This window comes from Triturus cristatus, chromosome 11 (assembly GCF_964204655.1).
Source record: "Triturus cristatus chromosome 11, aTriCri1.1, whole genome shotgun sequence".
Lineage (NCBI taxonomy): Eukaryota > Metazoa > Chordata > Amphibia > Caudata > Salamandridae > Triturus > Triturus cristatus.
In genome coordinates this window covers 663,684,219-663,699,341 of record NC_140594.1, presented here as the reverse complement: position 1 = coordinate 663,699,341, position 15,123 = coordinate 663,684,219, and the positions used below count along the sequence as shown (strand labels likewise).

General features: G+C 48.7%; 1 protein-coding gene across 2 annotated transcripts in view; it reads left to right on the top strand.

The window, feature by feature from the left end:
* The window catches only part of RYK (receptor like tyrosine kinase), a 734,028-nt gene that overhangs the window by 351,384 nt on the left and 367,521 nt on the right, over window positions 1-15,123 (top strand). The gene's annotated exons all lie outside the window — the stretch shown is intronic.

Sequence of the window (15,123 nt, the reverse complement as noted above, 5' to 3'; positions counted from 1 at the left end):
CTACCGACATTGGTTCCAGTATAAAAATGTGTACACATGTTTTCAATGTTTAGCATTATGAGGCTATGTATAATGCGCCCAGAATGCTCACTGATTTGATGCAAATATTTGCAGAAGCTTGAAAGCAAGATTGATGATTCTTTGCTTTCAAAATAAAATGTTCATTAAAAAACTGAAAGCAGGAAAAAAAAACATTCTGCTAAACTGCTGTAAAATTTCAGGTACCATTTCTTTGCAGCATCATTTAGTAATGGGTTGATGCATGCTAGTATTTCCCAAAAATATAATGGAAAATCAGTGTAACCAGTTACAAAAAGATCACAGGAAACAAAAATAAACAAGCACTGGCAAAGCCAGTGGGTCTGAAATTGGTGGTCAGCTTTTTAGTTTTGTAAATGTATGAATTGTTTTGGCATGGTTTTTGTAAAACCTTATGGTGTGGAAACTGCTGTGCCCTCACCATTATTACAAATCTTGGCAACTGTAAAAATCGTTTTTGGTCTCAAAAAGCACACACTGCCACAGTAGTTACTGGCACTGAACCAAACTATTTTATTTGCCGATTTGCTCCTTGTGAAAGAGCAGAATGCTGTAACTCACAGTGAAGCCAGCCGATACAAAGAGACAGAATTTAAATAAACACAAAATGTCATGGTAAACGCTGGACCAAATTAGGGGCCCAATTATTAAAGAAAGTCTCAAAAGAGCACCCATGGTATATGTACTTGCATTAAGTGCAGCTATATGGTGTTCGTGAATTCCCTACTACTAACAGGATCTCCTGTAGCTTCCCTCATTTGATAGAGTTCTAAGGCATCACCCTCTAAATCTTTAGAATGCTGTGAGTGTATACTATAGTGGTCATGTATTTCTTCTGAATACTCTGTACTTATTCTTTTAATTGGCCTGTGCTACTTTCATCTGTAACTAGTAGGTCATTGATGTCGATAAAGTAATTCAGTTTCAAGTTCTGGTAGTGTTTTATTTTTTTAACAAGTATGAAATAGCCTTTTGTATTTTGGAAATGCTTCAGTTCTTGCCATTTAAGAATAAATCTTTTGTTAGCACTCCATTAACTAATACAACTAAAGGTTTTTCTAATTTGTGCTCTAGGCCCATAATTAAATTTTTTTTTTCTAAAATCTAATGTTATAAAAACAACCTTTCCTTTTAGTGGAGGGACTAGTTCTTGAGCTTGATAGTTTTCCGATTTCGGTTGCATTCTAATTCTAGTTTGAAAAGAATGTAAAGTTTGGCCTAAAATACTTTCATATAAATTCAAATGTTGTAATTCTGCAGGAATAGGGTAATTTTCCAAATGATTCCAAATCCCACATGAAGGTGTAAAGTTGTGATCAAGTTTCCCAAGGCCATAAAAATTTTGAATTTGATCAGAACAAACATTGTATCTGGTTTCTACAATAAGATTAATAGTAAGTTTTCTCCAAACAACTCTGCCTTCTTTTTCATTTTTTTTTTTAGTGAATCAATACATTTGTGTGCATCTACAGTAAATGCATACTTAATTTGGATTTTTAGAAATGGTTGTGTGGAATTGTAAATTATACAGTTTAAAGTCCAAAATTGGATTATTCATTGTACTTTCTGGGTATACAATATTTGGACAGATCTGATCTTCAGACTCACCACCAAAGTATTTGAATTTGCAAATACTTTAGAATAGGGTTGAGCGACGAATTCCGCTCTGCTGGCGGAGTTTTGCCGACTCCGTGCAGAGCGCGGAGTTCCGAAAAACTCTGTGCCGCAGAGTTTTTCCTCTCACATGGCTCACCATCGTTAACTTGGCGAGCACGAGCGAGGAAAATTATACGCTAGACCACCGCCTGGCGAGATGTCTTAATGTGGGCGTCGCGGCAGGTCGCTACCGCTAGCATTGAGAAACCTGCCGTGTTGAGGAAGCTGCTGCTCAAGTAAAATCTACTCAAGCAGCAGATAGAAGCAGCGCCCTCTTGCATTGCCCATGGTGTCGTTTGTGCTGATTTTACAGCGCGGGCCAAACTCCCAGTGCTAAAAGTCACCGTGACTTTTCACTCCACTGCTTGCGAAACTCTGCGGAGCACGGCAGAGTTTTTTGGGCACCTTGCGGTGTTCCAAATACCTGAACCCCGCATACTCTGCCCAGGCCTGTTTTTTAATTGATAGGATCTCCTCAGGATAAGAGTGAAATGGAGCTTCATTTATTAGGTCCAATTGTATTGCAGGTCTTTTAACAAAGTATAAAGTTTATACTACTTTTCTTATACTGGAATGATTGAGTATGAGCATGTAATGAAAAGTGGCTCCTACCTTATGAGCTTTCTTATTAGTATTTTTTCTCACTCTCTCCCTTCCTGGGGCTTGTCTGACTTCCCGGCCAATCATCTGCAATTATTTCACCATGTCAATTATACCCCATCCTGGTGACATTTTTTAGTGTATATTTTTTTAAACTTTTTCTTTTTTCCTCCCAAGATGGCTCCTTTGTTTTCACACATACCTTTCACATCAACATCCATAGAAACTGATGGAGGATATCTACACCTATTTGGAAATTAAAATGGAAAAGGGACTTTACAGCTTCTCTTTGTTGTTGCCTCTACTCCTGCTTCCAAAAGGGCAGCCATCTTTGAAGAGGTCCCCACCCTACTCCTTCTTGCTCTCCCCGACTTCATCACCCAGCATGGAATCATCCCTAGACAACAAGATGAAACACCTTACTGACTCCTGCAGGTGGTAACTCATTTAGAATAAACTACCCACCGAACATATCCAAAAATGCCATTAAAAATCTCACACATAAAATTCTCAATCTCAATAAATTAACTGTTATCACAAACCCCTACTTCTGCTACAACAAGGGCATTATATTGAACAACCTTATCTTCACTACTAATTGGCTTGCTCAATAGAGGAAAGTGTTAACTCAATACCACCTCCATCAAGAAAAACCCAAATGACGGTAAACTTAAAATCGGGCCCTCTCCTTTGTACAATGGTAAGCCTCCATCAATAATAACGGCACTGTACTCATTCAGTCTTCAGATCACAACCTGGAACTCTTTGTCAATCTCTTCTTCTGCATCAGGAGCAAGTTAGACTCGACCTCTGCCCCGGCCACCCACTCGCAACTCCCCACTGACTCCTCTCCATGCGACAACCTCTTGTCCCAATACCTCTCTCCCCTGGCGAACACCAACAGGTACAATTGCTGACCATCATTCTCTTTCCTCAATTGATAATGCTGGCAATGCCTTATGACATAAACCCTCTCAACACTCCCTCCCACCCTTTAATGAACCCTGGACCATCAGCCAGAACGGTAAATGCTCTACTCCCCATCATCCAGCCATTACCAAGACTCAGATAGCGGATCCTACCTATGCTTGCCCCGCCAACTTATCCTGACTGACAGTTGTCCTTATCTAAGTGCTTCCACAATCGGTAGTCCATCAGGAGCCATTACTCTCATTCTGCGCTTTACACTACTAATTCAGAATTACAGCTGATAAGGTCTGACATCTGTAAATTAATGTAGATCACCTCCAGCCTGGAACATACTTGGTCCTCATAGTCTGCTCACTTCCACAATCCTATCTCCTAAATGCCACACTGGTGTCAGCCCTGACAATACCTGGGGCCCACAACCCAGCTGGAGCTGCAAACCGAATCTTGACCACTACTCCCGCCCTAACAGGCTAGTCAGACAGCTATCGAATAATGATATCCCCTTTCCTCCTCATGAATTATAACCGTGCTCTTGTTATACCTGCTGGAAAAATGCAGACTATTGTCCCTCACCCTCCCAGGAAATCACACCCTAACTCGAGGTATAGTGATATCATGAATCTCAGACAAGTTCCCATCTCACGCACTTCTACCACTAAAACATTCCTTAAATGCTCGTTAATCAATTGTTGCACAGTTGTGAAACACTCAACTGACTTAGCTGATCTTCTACTTGACATCCTTAAACTCACTGAAACTTGGCTGAACGGATCCTCATCCCCAATTCTTGGCCTACTCGTCCCACCCAGTCATGACATCCTCAGGCTAGACCATTCAGGCCACTCGGGGGTGGCCTAGCCTTTATACACAGTTCCACATTATCTATGAAACAAACACATTCTGTATCACTGGCTTCCTGCGAATACCTTCAGATCAACTCCACCACTAATGAAGACAACACTAAGTGCTCTCTTGACACGATTTACCACCATCCTGGAGATAACCACACATTTATTCAACAGATCAAGGAGGTCTCCACCTTCAGTGATGCAGAGCGAAACATCCAGATTTTCCTTGATGACTTCAACATTCACTGGGACAATCCCAACAACCCTCCGGTGAACAGTGTTAAATCCTTCCTCCAGGACCTCAACCTTATGCAAGCTTACACCTGCTCACAACAAAGGTGCCACCTTAGAGTTAATCGTCGTAAAAGAAAACACTATTCAAATCAAATCCATCCTACCTTGTGACCGGGATAACCACCATTGCATTACCTTCATATCTGAAAGAGCAGTAGTTCTAGGGGACAACCTATGGAAGCCAAACATTGGGTCAGGACAGCCACAACATTGACCCATTCACGCTGTCAGCTGTTAGTAACCGCAACCTGCTCTCTACCTCTAACATGCATGACGCTCATGACCTCACTAATCACGACATCCACTCCATGACAAAAATCAGGATACCATTGCCCCCTAAACAACTAGAGTCCCTCTCAAAGATCCAGCCTTTTGTTCAACTGCAATCTTGACGAACGCCAAAGCTTCAGACTTGCTGAAAGAGTTTGTAGATATACCCCCTTCTCTGACTAACCTCAAACTTCTACGACAGATGGAGCGCCTACAATAGGCATATTAGAAATTCCAAAGCAACATTCTTTCAAAATAAACTTGATTCTGCAATTGTCAAAAAAACGGTTTGAAATTAACAGCCAAATGCACTGGTAAAGCAATATCCCATCAAAACCCTACATAATTGCAAAATGTTTGCTTCCTTCTTTGTTGAGAACCATCTTAATCACCACCAAGGTCCAGAACGCCTTGAAACTCTTACCATGCCTGTACCCCCTGCCACTTACATCATGTTCAGTAAGAATGCCCGAATACCTCTCCCCATAAACCTAAAAACAATGCCTTTTGGTCCAGCTTTAAAAACCTTCCATGAAAACGACATCTCAAGACTTCTCTGAAATATTTCAACGATTTAAGTGATTCCCTTGCCTCTAAACTTATCAATAATTTCATTCACCTCCCACTCCCATTATGGACTGGGATTATCAGTGCATCACTTATCCAAGGCTAGATACCTGACTGCCTAAAATGTGGTCAGGTCACCTCTATCTTAAAAACTCAACTCCGACCAGTCTGACCCTCCAACAACTACTGCCTTATCTCCAGCATCCCAACTTAGGCCAAACTATTAGAAAAATGTGTCCACCTACAACTTCGCAATCAGATTGAGCAATTCCAATTTCCCAACCAATGTCAATTGGGTTTCAGCCCGATCCACAGAAACGAAACCGTCCTGGCCCACATGTTTTATTTTATTTTTTGGCAATCTTTTTATTAACAAATGCTCCAGAGACCATATTATACAGAGACAATATCATGAGTACATTAGTTGCAATATACAGAGAATCAGTGTCAACATATTCTTGTATTAAGCCGGCACACTTGTGACCCCCAACGTACCACTATTCTGCCTCCCACAGCCCTCTGTACTTCCTCCACGGCATCCACACCCTCTCCCATTTCTTGACTCATCCCCTACTCTTATACACTGTTTCCTCAGCCCTCTGGCACCAATCGAGATCACGTTTCCATTCCTCTACCTGCGGGGGTACCGGCGCCCCCAGCTTCTGGCAATGTTGCGCTTTGCCACCCCCGCCGACAAGGCCAGCCATATACCCACATATCTGGACCAGTCTGCATCGCCTCTAATCATTAGGAGAAGCCATTTGGGATCTAATGGAACAGGCTCGCCCACAATCTCTGACATGACTTCCGTAACTTTGCTCCAGAATATGAAAACCGTGGGACATTCCCACAGTATGTGTATGAAGGTACCTGCCTCCCCGCACCCTCTGACACACCGCGCGGACACGGCTCGACCCCAGGAGAAATGTGAGTGCGAGGATAGTAGGTGCGATGGAGGATCTTGAGCTGTACCAGTCTAAATCTGATGCGCATAGCAACTTCGCTAGGGCTCAGGAGCGCCTCCTGCCAGTCCTCCTCATCCAGAGCCCCAAGTCGCTGGCCCAGGCCTCCCTAAGAGGCCAGGGGATCAGGGAGGTTGTTAATCAATTTGCTATAAATTGCGGTGGTGGGTTTCCCCTGTATAGGATCCAGCAATAACCAGTCTTCTAGCGGGTAATAGTCTGGAATGGAAACCCCCTGCTGGATATGAGTGCGCAGGGCATGTAAAAGTTGCAGATGCGTGTATCGCTGCGAATCGTGCATATCGTACTCTTTTTACAGGTACTCAAACGTGCAAGGAGAGTCCCCCTTCCACACGTCGCCCAAATATTCAATGCCAATCAAGCGCCAGCCCTTGAACCCCGACAGCGTAGCCACTTCCCTGAGAGGGTCGTCTGCCCAGAGCGGGGTTCTGCCCATCAGCAGCCCAGCCCAGTAGTTTATTGGCGTCTCCAACATTGGACAACCACTTTAGTATGCTCCGGCCAGTCCGGGGACGACCGCCGGGAGTACAAAAGGGATTCACAATTGCCTTGCAGCATTGTTGCCCTGTCCACTCTGTAGGCTGGCTCTTCCATCCCTACATAGTCTCAGTCATTAGTCACCTGCATCTGGGAGGCCCAATAGTACAACCTGACATCCGGGACTGCAATCCCACCATTGAAGACTCCTCTATGTAACTTATGTAGGGCAATTCACGGCGACCCTCCCGCCTACAGCAAAATCCGCACTTCCTGTGCTATGCGCTTAAAAATAGTCTGTGGTATCTGAAAGGGAGTGTTCTGTAGTATATAAAGAAGCCCCGGTAGCATCAGCATCTTGAAAAGAGCCGCCCGTCCCATAAGTGAGAGCGGAAGCCAGTGGCTAACAATGGCAGTTAGACGACTCATTTGAGGCCCCAGGTTTCTCACCAGGAATTCTGATCTGATCCCTGGTAATGTAAATCCCCAAGTATTTAAAACCATCCACCACCACCGGGGCCGCACACCGCTGCAGGACCGTGGGGAGGGACCCGAAAGAGGAAAGATCACAGACTTTGACTAGTTTATATTGTACCCCGAATATCTACCAAACAGCTCAAAAATATGGAGAACCCACGCTATGGAGTGGTACGGTCGTGCCAGGTATAGTACAATATCGTCAGCGTACAAAGAAATATGTTGTTCCCAAACTTCCGGTGCCTGCAATCCCCAAATCTCAAGATCTCTCCTGACCCAATGAGCCAGGGGCTCAAACGCCAGGGCAAACAGGAGCGGGGAAAGGGGGCACCCCTGCCGAGTGCCCCTCCGAAGTTGAAAGGACCTAGACAGTGCACCATTCACCCGCGCTGTAGGCCTCTCATATAGGAGTCTGACCCAGCTGCAAAAGGAAGGGCCAAAGCCCAGTCGCTGAAGGACCAGAAATAGGTATGGCCATTCGATACTATCGAAGGCCATTGAGGCGACTGGCGACATCAATGCTGTCTGCTGAGATACGTTGCCATTAGTCCTATGCAGCACCCCTTAAAGCCTCTGCAGGTTGTGCCTAGTGCTTCTACCAGGCATGAACCCCGATTGGTCTACATGTACGTCGCGTCCGGCCCCATACCCTTCGGTCCCTGGGCCTGACGCGACTCCGGAGATCAAAGACTTCCTCGTGGCCATGAGGAGTCTCGCTTCGCCGCCGAGGCTTGCCTGCGCGCCTTCGGGCCCTGCAGGCCCGACTGGAGGGTCTAGCGAGCTGGCGGCTTCGGCCCCAGCGCCGTCATCGACTTCAGTCTCGACGCCGCAGGCCCCCCGGGGATCCAGGCCTGGATCCCAGTCGACGCTGGTCGACCTTACGACCCCTCCGCCGGCGCCGACCCCTTCGGTGCCGCCCCCGGCACCATCTTCGGAAGACGTCGTCCCCGGGTTTAGTCACGGTCCGAGCCCGGCGTCAGAGCGGCGCCGCCCGGCGCCGATGGATGACCGATTCATCTACCGCCCGGCTCCGACCTTTCCACCTGTCTACCAGGAGTCGGATGGACCCTCTGGCACAGCAGTGCCAGTTATCTCAGGACTGGGCAGAAGAGCTGGGGGATGCCAGTGGTCTTGATACCTCCCCTGACACTGGCTTCATCATTCCTCCTTCCGTGGCTACGGAGGCGGGTGCTACCTATTCTGTGGTGCTGCGCAGGGCTGCCGAGGCTCTTCAGCTAGAGCTCCCTGCAGTGGCCGTGTGAACTAACCTCACTGAAGTGCTTCAACTGCCGGTATGCTCCTCGTAGCCTCTGCTGCAGTTCAATAAAGCACTGACGGACGTTCTGATGGGCACCTGGTCCAAGCCCTGCACAGTCCCTCCTGTGGACCGGAACGTGGCCCTGCGCCACCGCCCCGGGCGACCCCAGCTTTCTGTCGGTGCACCCCACGCCTGAGAGCCTGGTTATCCAGGCCTCTACCTCCTCTCTTAGTTTGGGGTTGTGGTCTATCAACACCGCGTGCCTTTTGGACCGTTACACCCACTCCTTGTGGGATACGGTGGCGGACGTGCTGCCCCAGTGTCCGGAGGAGGCCCAGACACGGCTCGCCCAGGCTCTTGCCGAGGGGCGGGTTGTGGCACGGTACTCGATACGATGTGGGCTTGACACAATGGGCTCGCTAGGTAGGGCAATTGCGACCACAGTGGTGATTCGTCGCCACGCCTGGCTTAGGTCCACAAATTTCTCTGGGGATGACCAGAGCACCCTCATGGACATGCCCTTCGATGGCCGTCGCCTCTTAGGCGACAAAGCGGATAGTGCGCTGGAGCGCTTTAAGGACTCCAGGACTATGGCCAAGTCCTTGGGCCTCTCGGCCCCGCGCCCGCAAACTTCCGGTTTTTGCCCCTTTCGTGGCCAAGGAAGAGGTGCCCCCACACGTCCGTCTAGCCACAGGCCGCAGAACCAGCCTCAACGCGGTCACGGGCGTGGATTCTGCCGAGGCATAGCGGAGGGACAGAGCCGGTCAGCCCACATCTACCCCAGCAGCATCTGCCTCAAAGCCTTCCTAGTCCTAGCTTTCAGGCCCATTCCACGCCAGTGGGAGGCAGAGTTCGCCATCACCTGCTCCACTGGCGTACCATCACATCGGACAGGTGGGTGCTGCAAATCATCCGAAGGGGCTACTCCCTCCCCTTCGAGGCGACCCCTCTAGCCATGCTACCGCAGTACCACAGCATGTCGGGGGATCACTTGCAACTTCTGCAGGAGGAAGTTACGGCCCTCTTGGTCAAGGGGGCCATTGAGCGCGTTCCTGGCCCAGAAGTAGGTCGGGTTGTTATTCCCACTATTTTCTGGTTCCCTAGAAGGGCAAAGGGGGCCTACGCCCTATCTTGGACCTCAGGAGCGTCAACGCCTTCCTCTGGAAGGAGAAGTTCAAGATGCTCACCTTAGCTCAGGTTCTGGGTGCCCTAAACCCTGGAAACTGGATGGTAGCGTTGGACTTGCAGGATGCTTCTTTCCACATCCCCGTCCTGCCGGCCCACCGTCGTTATCTGCGGTTCACGGTAGGCCACGAGCACTTTCAGTTTACCATGCTCCCCTTCGGCCTCACGAGTGCCCCTCGGGTGTTCACGAAAGTGATGGCGGTGGTCGCAGCTCATCTGCGCAGATTAGGGGTTCCAGTCTTCCCCTATCTCGACGACTGGTTGTTGAAAGCGGGCTCGCCCCAGGCAGTCGTCTCCCACCTCCAGACTACGGCCGACCTCCTGCATTTTCTGGGGTTTTCCATCAATGTGCCGAAGTCACATCTGAGTCCCTCCCAGAAGCTCCTTTTCATCGGAGCGGTTCTGGACTCGGCGCAGTTCCGGCTCTATCCTCCGGAACAGCGGGTACGGGATGTTCAGGCTCTGATTCTGATCTTTCAGCCTTCATCCTGGGTTTCAGTCAGGTTGGTGCTGCGGCTACTGGGTCTGATGGCCTCCTGCATCCTGCTGGTACATCACGCCAGGTGCTGGAATGTGGGCTCTGCAGTGGGACCTAAAGTTTCAGTGGGCCCAGCATCGGGGCAGCCTGTCCGACCATGTGTTGATCTCAGAGGGCACTGTAAGACAGTTGCAGTGGTGGCTCACGGACTGCGATTGGGTAGTGGCAGATCCCTCTCCCTACCTCAACCGGAGCACATAGTGGTGACGGATTCGTCCCTCCTGGGATGGGGGGGCCACATGGGAGAGGCGGAGATCAGAGGCCTCTGGTCTCCGGCGGAGTCCCGGCTCCATATCAACCTATTGGAGCTGCGGGCGAAGTGTAGTGCAGGTGGTCATGGACAACACCACTGCCATGTGGTATTGCAACAAACAGGGCGGAGTGGAGTTGTGGACCCTTTGTCAGGAGGCTCTGCGCCTCTAGACATGGCTGGAACATCAGGGCATCACCCTGGTGGTTCAACACCTGGTGGGCTCTCTGAATGCCAGGGTGGACGAACTCAGCCGCCGGTGCATGATGAATCACGAATGGCGTCTGAACTCGGACGTGGCTCAAGGACTCTTTCGGCAGTGGGGAGAGCCTTGGTTAGATCTATTCGCCACCGAAGAGAACGCGCAATGTCATCAGTTCTGCGCATTGGAATTTCCAAGGCGGCACTCGCTCAGAGACTCTTTTCGTCACAAGAGGAGTTGCGGTCTGTTGTACGCCTTTCCGCCTATACCACTTCTGCCCAGAGTGCTGAAGAAGATCAGGCGCGACCGGGCCCAAGTCATCATTGTGGCTCTGAATTGGGCACGAAGATACTGGTATCCCGGGCTACTCAGTCTGTCGATCGACCCCCCGATATGACTGCCTCTTCAGGAGGACCTTCTGTCGCAGCAGCAGTGGACGGTTCTTCACACGAACCTGTCTAGCCTCCACCTCCATGTGTGGAGATTGAGCGGCGACAGTTGATGCCATTTGACTTGCCTCCTGAAGTCTGTGATGTCATTCTGGCAGCCAGGCGTCACTCCACTAAAATGGTATACGCCTGCAGGTGGAACAAATTTGTGGCATGGTGCACAGCAAAGGCTGTGGATCCCTTTTCCGCCCCTCTTTCTGAGGTTCTCCTCTTTCTTCTTTCCCTGGCCCAGCAGGGCTCTGCTCTGGGCACCCTCAAGGGATATCTTTCAGCTATTTCTGCTTTCTTACGGCTTCTTGATCAGCCTTCTCTTTTCAAATCCCTTGTAGTTCAATTCTTTAAAGGCATTACTCATGTGTTTCCTCCTGTCCCTTTCGTAATGCCTCAGTGGGATTTGAACCTAGTGTTAACCTATCTGTTGTGCGCTCCCTTTGAGCCACTTCATAATTGTCCTCTTCGTCTTCTGACTATTAAGACTGCCTTCCTGGTTGCCATCACCTCTGCTAGACGGGTGAGTGAGCTCCAGGCTCCCTCTTCTAAGCCTCCTTTCCTTTCTGTCCATCCGGACAAGGTTGTGCTCAGGACTCTTCCTTCCTTTCTCCCTAAGGTGGTAACTGCCTTTCACATCGGCCAGTCTGTTACACTGCCCACCTTCTTTCTGTCTCCACATCCTTCGAAAGAGGGAGAGGCTCCACCGTCTGGACCCAAAACTAGCGCTGTCCTATCTGGACCGCACAAAACAGTTCCGGGTGGACGACCAACTCTTTGTTGGCTATGTGGGCGCTAAGAATGGGCGGGCAGTGCACAAGAGAACCATCTCTCGGTGGGTCGTTTTGTGCATTAAGGCCTGTTATTCCTTGGCTAAGAAGGATCCTCCTGTGAGGCTGAGAACCCATTCCACCCGGGCCACAGCGGCTACTACTGCCCTGGAATGGGGAGTCCCTCTTCAGGACATTTGTCAGGCAGCAACGTGGGCGTCGCTGCGCACGTTTGCCAAGCATTACTGCCTGGACAGCCAAGTCCGGAGAGACTGCTTCTTTGGCCGTTCCGTTCTCCAGGACTTCCTGGTGTGATCTTGGTTCGCAGACCCACCACCGGGGGTGGTATTGCTGGGGTATCTATTCTAAGGTAAGAAATCTAACTAACGTATTTCTTTCAGATGAACAAGTTACTTACCTTTGGTAACGATATATCTGTAAGAAACATTAGTTAGTGCTTACCGCCCCACCCATCCTCCCCGTTCTGCGAACTGATATCTAGGGTTAAGGACATCCCTTTCAGAGCCCTAAATTTATGGCACCAGTGTCGGTCTCTTGCATGGCTCTGCGTTCCTGGCGCAGAAAGCTATGTACAAGAACTGACGCCAGCACGCGAGGGCGGCGTCTAAGTACTAGCGACGCGCAAGGGTATTGCTGACAAATGTTTCCGGATCCAGCCTGACGCCTGGGGATATTCTAAGGTAAGGAATCTCACTAACTAATGTTTCTTACAGAATTATCGTTACCAAAGGTACGTAACTTGTTCATTGTGGCTAGGATCGATCTCAAAATTGCCTGTTTGACCCACAAAGCGCTACACCACAACATACCCTCTTGCCTGTCCCAGAAACTGACCCTATCTGGCAGAAACAGCTCTTTTAAAAGCACAAGCTCCCTTCTAATTAAGCCACATAAATTCGACAAAAAGAAAACCTACAATGGATCCTTTTCCTGGATTGCCCCTACAATCTGGAACTCCCTTCTTCTGAAGACAAGGTGCTACCCTTTCACTTCCATCTTCAGGAAAGACGTATAACCTCTACTAGCCAACTGATTCCTCTCACACTGAGGTTATACCTCCCTCTCCTCATTTGCGACGCCTAGCTTAGTTTTCTTTTTCTTTTTAAACTGTTTTATTAATTAATATAACAAACAGCACAGCAATGCATTTCAGTCCCAACATACATTAGGTATACACTCAGTATATATGGATTTACATTACATTGATAGCATCTTCACCCTCTAGACCGGTGACGTCCCTACAATATCAAATTCGCTGTACAGTCTCGCTTCACTACATCCAGCTCCACTGTTGGAGACAAACGTATGTCCCCCCTATATTTGTTCCACGCTGCCCACTTGCGATCCCACTTTCTGGGGCATCCCCTGTGTTTGAAGACATCTTTTTCGGCTATCATGGCTCTGTTCATGCCAACTACCCAATTTCTGATACTAGGCAACGCCCCCACACACCATTTTTGTGCAATATTCCCTTTTGCTATGGCCCATCCCAATGAAACCCATGTTTTCTCGGTCTGAGTAAGGTCCGTGGCATCCCATATATTTAGCAGACATAGTTTTGGAGTGGCAGTCAATTTCGTCCCCCCAGCCCACTCCAGCTGTTTAGTGAGAGCGTCCCAGTAGGACCGGATAACTGGGCATTCCCAAATAATGTGGAAAAAGGTCCCCTTCTGGTGACATTGAGACAAGAAGAATCCACCCATTTGCCCATTTTAACCAAAACACCCGCAGTAACATATGTTTGCTGCAGGGTCTTGAGTTTGACCAGCAGCAGTCTCATGGGGATGGCCACCTCTCTAGGAGAGGCCAAGGCATCACGCCAATCGTCCTCTTCGAGCCCACCCAGGTCCGGCTCCCATTGTTGTCGTAGACGTGCCAAAGGGTCCGGGCTGTTATAGATCAATTATTTACAAGTTGGGGATATGGCTTTATTACTCATGGGATCCAGAATCAACCGGTCTTCTAACGGGGAGGCCTCAGGAAGTTGACCGCCACTTGGGAATACAGTTTTAAGAGCCTGTCTAATCTGGAGGTATCTAAATGTTTCGACCTTTGTAAGCTCATATTCCTTCTGGAGGTCCGCAAAGGTGGCCAGTCCCCTCGAATTCCATATGTCCCCCACCACTGAGATGCCGATCAGGTCCCACTTGTCAAACCCAGGGCAAGTACTCAAATGACCCATTTGTTTGGGTTCCCAGAGTGGAGTCGCGAGGGTGATTCTATTATGCCAACCCATTTGTCTGTTAACCTTGTGCCAGGTTTCAATTGTGCGTGCTGTCGGTCCGGTAAGGTTTAGTTTTCAGCGGTTCGTGTACAGTGATCTGTTGTACCCTCCTCATTCCATGAGCCACCAGTCTATACGAAAACTCATGTCTCCTTGGTCCCCATGTGCCCAGCGAATAATCGCAACTAAATGTGATGCTTGGTAATATGACCTAAGATCGGGTAGCGCTATAGACCCCGTCATACCATCCCACAGTTAGCTTTTTCATCTCAATTCGTGGTGCGCAGCCGTCCCACAGCAAGGTGCGTATGGTATTGTTGATGCTAGTGAAGTAGGAGTCTGGAATTTTTATAGGGGGTGTTCTGCAACACATAAAGAAAGTGCAGTAGTGCCTGTATTTTAAACAGTGCTGCACGTCCCAAGAGAGTCAGGGGGAGAGAACGCCAGTGTTTTAACATTTTCACAGAATCATGACAAGGGCCCATGTAAATTTGTATCATAAAATCGGGGTGGGTTAGTCGTTATATAAATATTAAGTATCTGAAGCCCGACCGTGCTATAGGGATTTCATGTTACCTTGGAGTGCGCGGTGGTGAACCCCACCATGCTTATATTTGAGAGTTCGACCAGTTTATTGTATAACCTGAATGGTTGCCAAATATGGAGAATATGTGGAGGATACAATGAAGGGTGGATGTCAGAGGCCATATATAACAGGATATCATCTGCGTACAAAGAAATGCGATCTTCATGATTTTCTGCCCATTTAAGTCCACGGATCAGTGGGTCTCCCCTCACCCAGACAGCCAATGGCTCCAGCAGTAACGCAAAATTTTTTTTTTTTGTTTGTTTTTTGTTTTCCAAAACCTTTATTGTACCATCAAAGTGTACACTGCTATTCAGCCAACAACCCGGAGGCAGGCAGCTTGTTTTCGCAGCATCCCTCCGCTAGTGCGGATCAATTGCATACACTTGAGCAAACCACCTGCACCCCATATCCCACATGTTCACTCAGCTCTCACGCCACAGTCAGTTAGCCCCCAATGTTCCGAGCAGGCATTCGGCCCTGACCCGGTCAAGACAGGTAATCCACAGTG